Below are 6,000 nucleotides of genomic sequence, written 5' to 3'. Positions count from 1 at the left end.
AATGCCATGCCATCATCATTACCATCAGTCAAAGCTGTATCATTGTACGTGTGAATATGTGTGCGTTTTGTTTCCTCGTAAAGGTAGTGCGAGGTTTATGTGCACAATTGCAAGTCAGGTCTTTTACAAAGTTTTTATTTTCATCCCCATGAGGAAACTCGTCCTCTGCTTTTGACCCATCCTGACAATTTAGGGGCAGTGGCAGAGCCTGGGGACTTTTCTTTTTTTCAGAGGCTTGAACCTTGGTACAAGGGCAATGCCATGAGTTTTAGCTTACAACTTGCATGCTTGTTACAGAAGTTGGTGTCCTGTGTCCCTAAAGGGATTAGGATTTGGCTACTAGGGAAATTGTTTTGCGATCATTACTTGACCTTATCCCTGAGGTTTGACTTGCATTTAGAGAAAACTCAATCAAGTCTGACAGGTTTTAGAGGTACACTCAGTACAAATAGTTAGACGCACCCGCTATAGCAATTTAGATTTTCCAAGTACCTTTTATACATTTGTTTTTGATCTTGAAAATACTTAAACTGTCATCTTTTCTTTAAAATCATATTGGAATTCAAATTAGTTGTACATGATTCTCACAAGACAGGGTTTTTGTACATAAAAGTATACCTTCATTTTAAACATTAGTGCCTGTATGTATCTTAATTCCACAAGTGATGAAATGTAATTGTGTACTTTTAGTCATGCTCTGTCCTTTGGTACAATACCAAATGCAAATTTTCCTGCATCTAAGTAAGTTTCTACTATGCAGAATATTGCTCAATCCACAATAACAATGAAGACATCATAGAGTGCAATGCATTTATCTGGATTATACCATCGGCGTCACCTGAATAAACTTTAAACTAACAATACAACTGATGCTTATACATGAGCTAAACACAAAGGTAAAACCATCCACATATATAATCAGATGTATTTTGGTTAAAAAACAACAACAACACAAGTCTATATTTACCTTTTGGGATTCAATCCCCACCTCCTTCAGCCTCATGTTAAAGTGTCCTTAGCCAGACACTGAATCCCAAATTTCTCCTGAGTCAATTAGTCAGGGGTGTGTGATTGTGTATGAATGGGATAAGTTAACACTAATATAGCAAACTTTATGTAGCAGCCTCTGCCATCATTGTGTGAATGTGGTGTGAACGGGTAAGAGTAAAATGAAGTGTAAAAGCATCTTTGAGTAGTCTTGAAGACCAGTACTATTTCACAATGTGGAATGTAGAAGGCTCATACTTGTGGTCTACCATGCCTTGTGTGTCTGTGTTGTAGCCTGCAAAGACTTGTTGGTTGCTTGTGTGTGCCTGTATGTGTGAGGAAGTTTTACACTGTGTGTGTGTGTGTGTGTGTGTGTGTGTGTGTGTGTGTGTGTGTGTGTGTGTGTGTGTGTGTGTGTGTGTGTGTGTGTGTGTGTGTGTGTGTGTGTGTGTGTGTGTGTGTGTGTGTGTGTGTGTGTGTGTGTGTGTGTGTGTGTGTGTGTGTGTGTGTGTGTGTGTGTGTGTGTGTGTGTGTGTGTGACACCTGACCACCATTCATCTGCCCATCTGTTGTCAAGGCTCTAACAGGCACAGGCTGCGTCTTCTGTCAGATGGCAGATCTGAGGCAGAACTCATATCCTGCAGCCGTACAGCTCCAGACTATTCTGTTCTTTTACCCCACAGTAAAATACCGAACACTTGGATTTTCTTCACATTGCATTTTTCCTTTACATTTGGATATAATCAAAATAATGTTTGTTGCTTAAGAGCATGTCTCCTTTATCATTACTTTTGTATATTTGGCATTGAAAATGTTGTTTGCTATTCTTATAACTTTCCAAGAGATGCCTGAAGTTTAATATGTATTAAAAAAAGATGTTTACTCATCTTCTAGAGCAAATGGCAGTACACCTGGTTCTGAATCGGAATAGCAAATGTTGGTACTTCAATGAGACATTTCAGGTAGAAACAAATCTTTTATTTCATGAAATTGTTGCTGACATTAGTCGTAAAGATGCTGACTTACCCCAAAAAATGGAGCAATGAAACTCTTTTGTCGCATTTTGTCAACATTGGCAGGGTAGCTAGTATCTTTTTTGGTTTGTATTTATCTTCATGCTGCCCTCTTGACCTGTTTTAAAGTTAACTAAATCTCAGCTGGACAGTGAGCTTAAAATTAAGAGGGTTTTTTTCCCCCCTTAAAAATAGAAGAATACATTTTTTTCGAGAAAGGAGAAGGAAACCAAACATTCCTACTGATACTTGCAATAAGACCAAACCTTCTATTTCTCTAAACATGCTTTATGCAAATCATCCTGCTTCTTAAATTCTCATTTCCATTCATAATTGACATTTTATATCTTACTCCTAAATTTCAAGTAAATTACAGTCCAGCACAGCCTGCCAGCCAGCGTAGGCAGTATTCAAAATTCATCTTCAAACAACTCGATCACCTCAATCTACGGAGTCCCCAGTGATGAGGGACCTGGCCTTCAGGCTATGTTATTCTATTATAGAGCAGCTCATGAAAAAAGCAACTTCCTCTCTGCTCATCCTCAAAATAAGATTTCAATTGATTAAATGCCACAGTTGGAAGGGAGCATCATCAGATTTGACCAAAGTCCCTCAGTTTGTTGCCACTGCTCCGAATGGATGGAGGTCGCAGAAAAGTTGGAGCGTTAGGAGATAAATGTGTAGAGACAGAGAGAAGGAGGATGGATGTACAGAAGAGTGGAGAAAGATGGAAAGGAGGAGGCTGAGGAGAACCGAATGGAAAGAGAGAAGCAGCTGTGTGATGGACGGCAGGAGGGTTGTTGTGGCGATGGCGGTGTTGCAGGATGAAAAAAAAAAAAGAGAGAGAGACCGAGAGATTTCCGCCCAATCTGCAGCATAATCATCCGATGTGTCTCCGTCTGGCTTTGTGAAGACATCATTAAGAAAACCCGAGGTTGTCTGGGTTCTGCCTTGCTCCCTTCTCTCCTGCCACTCAATTTGTATAATTTGCTTCCCTTCTGGGTCTGTTTTGAAAGGAGTACGTTTGGCCCCATATGTGTATTTTGACCCAGAATGTGGAGAAGTCAAAAAAAGCTGCGTCTTAATGAAAATTGATGTCTGAGAGACTTCCTGCAAGTGTGTGACCAGTCAACAGCCTGGCAGGAAGGTGCTGATGGAGATTCTGAGAGAAGGCTGCACTTTGAAGGAGTTGTTTAGATATGCAGAAAGAGCGAGAGACAAAAAGAGAGAGAGAGAGGAGAGAGATGGTGATGGGAAGAAAATGAAAAGTTGAAGTGTGCCCTTCCCTGAGGTGATTTGTACAAGTGACCCAAGATTGAAATGATGCTCAGTGGCATGCGTACTCCTCTGACTCCTCTGCAAAAAAGGCGTTCGCTCAGTTTATGTTTTATACCCTGTCATGATGAGGCTGCACTCTGAGGGACGGAGGGATGGAGGAACCAAGGAGGAGTGAGTGTATGGCGCAGTGGAGGAGTGATTACTGGGGGAGGAGCTGAGGGATGAGAGCCGAAAGGGTATTTTATTTTGTCAATTGGAGTGTGCAAATGGAAATGTCAGAGCGGCCGGAAAACTAATGAATCTGATAGGAGAGATGCCACCTCTCTCGTCGAACGCCTGATCAATTGCCATTGTCTCTTCTGGGCCCTGATGTTTTTCGTTGTTATTTTTTGATTGTTTTCTCCGCCTGGCCTGGCTTTTTGCGGTTAAGAGTTTGATGGTGAACTTTGAGTCAAGGAAATAAAGGAATCGATCTCAGATGTGAATCAATGCTTTCATCTGTTACTTACAAGTCTGGGCCTGTAAAAAGCGATTCTGGATTAGAGTTCTCTAACTCGGTTAGCAAACTAAACATAAACAAAGGAGGGTGTGCCAGCCCCTGAACAATTTAGTCTTGTTTATTTCCTCATTTCCATTTAGTGACAGATACAAGCTTATACTAAAATTCCCTAATGGCAATAACAGAAAATAAGTTGTCTCGCTTCAAATGAGAAAGTACTGTTATAACCTTGGAGCATTTTTGTGCATCAGTGACACAAAATGACACGGTTTAAATTTAGCTTGACAATGATCCAGTTTGCTGGGGCTTTGTGCTTGTTCAGTCACAATTTCTGGTTTCTTGATGAGTGTTGCAAAGACTGTGAGTGCTGTGCGGGATGAAAAGAATATTAAAAAAAAAAAAAAACCACTGCATTGGCACTTTTCTACTTTGACAAGCGGGCTAATTTCTGCCCAGGGTCATCAATATTTCTGACACTCCAGTGGTGGCATAAATATAGAATGAATGTCCCTTTGTTGTGCTTGGGGAGCCACATGTCTCCGAGCATCAACAGAAAGCACTTGGATCTGTTTGTTAGCTTGTTCTGTCGGTTGACGAAACTGTCGCCGGTTCCCTCAGGAGTCTGTCTGCTTTCAATATCATGCATCATAAACAATATCCAATTTGTGCTAGTGAACTATGAAAACACACTGTGCAAGGCGTGGGTGGGAGATGGCAAGAAACCAAGCAGCTGTATGAGGGATGACTTAAAGCACTGGTTCGGTGTAATACACTGAAACTTTATTTGGGTATTTTTATCCTCCCAAGTCGGAAAGCAGCAACACAAAGATGGTTAGAGTATTTCATTTGAATCAGTTGCGTAGATTGGTGATTTCTTACTGTGCTTTGTGTGGTTTGTGTGTTCCAAATGTTATGACTCGTATTATAAAAAGACTTGTTACACCTAACACTAACTGCTTTTAGTCAGTCTGGAAACGTGTGGCTGTGACTCAGTGGTAGAGTCAATCATCTCTTAGCCCAAAGGTTTGGGGTTTGATCCCCAGCTCCTGAAGCCACATGTCCGATGTGTACTTGGGCAAGACACTTAACCCCATCTATCTGAAATCCAGCAGTGTTGCAAAAATATTATTAACACTGTATATTTAAGACCAGTATTTCAGAAGTGTTTCAAAACACTGTTGAAGAAGATGGCGCAGTAACAAATACATTAGCATGATTAATGAATTTTAATGCTTAGCTGGTTAGGAAAAAAATATATATAATGATGATTTCAATATGTTTCATGGATATTTAAAAGGTTTCAATCATTTGGGTTTCTACCTAAATCAAGAACTAATCTTCCTTTAGTAGCCGTGTATCTCTATCTGTCTCTTGACTGCTATATGCGTAAGACCTCTTTGTTCTAAGAGCCGTCCCATTCCTTTGATTGAAGCCCTCTCAAATACCTCACGTCCCTTTTTTGATTCTGATCAGGCTCAACAACCCCTTTTGCATTTTCTCGCCTCGCTAATCCATCGTAAAAGTAGCAAACGCTCGACTGGCACTTGCTCAATCTTAACACCCCCTGTTTGAGGGCCAGCGGGGGAAGAGAACTCAACGGCGAGCTTCTCCTGACTCCAAAGTGAAAGCCCATGGAGACAAAAGTAGTAATTTCATAGTATCGAGATCCAGCAAAGAGTCTTTCCCACTAATGGCTTGCAGGACTGGGAGAGATACGAGCCAGGGAACTCGTTATCACCCATGTTCTTTTGGACACACTTCAGAGGACTGAGAAAGGCTTTCTCTTTTGATAGAAAAGAGACAGGGCTTACAACAGCCAAACTCTACAGCTAGTAGCGAACACAGAGCATAAATAGAAGGCTAAGAGTCTTCTTCATTTTATTCATGCCTTTTTCTTGAAAGACTTCTCTTCAGTGATGTCATCAGCAGTCAGCCCTGGTGAACTAGCATTTTATTCCCCAGTGAGAGAAAAATGTCCTAACATGTCCTCGAGAGAGAAAATAATTTGTTATTGGGACAATAATGAACGTGATGGTATTCCCCAGTCTGGTTCCAATTCCACCATTAACATTATACAACTTAATAGGTTACTCTGTTTCTTTTATTTCATAGACGAACAGCTCTCAGTCAGACGACACATCATTCTGGATGTATTCATTATGGAGGAGAGCAGATTGCCACACTGTTAACAACCCCACTCCCTGGATTTAATTTTCAAATAAT

This window comes from Labrus bergylta, chromosome 23 (assembly GCF_963930695.1).
Source record: "Labrus bergylta chromosome 23, fLabBer1.1, whole genome shotgun sequence".
NCBI lineage: Eukaryota > Metazoa > Chordata > Actinopteri > Labriformes > Labridae > Labrus > Labrus bergylta.
This window is presented reverse-complemented; position numbering follows the sequence as displayed.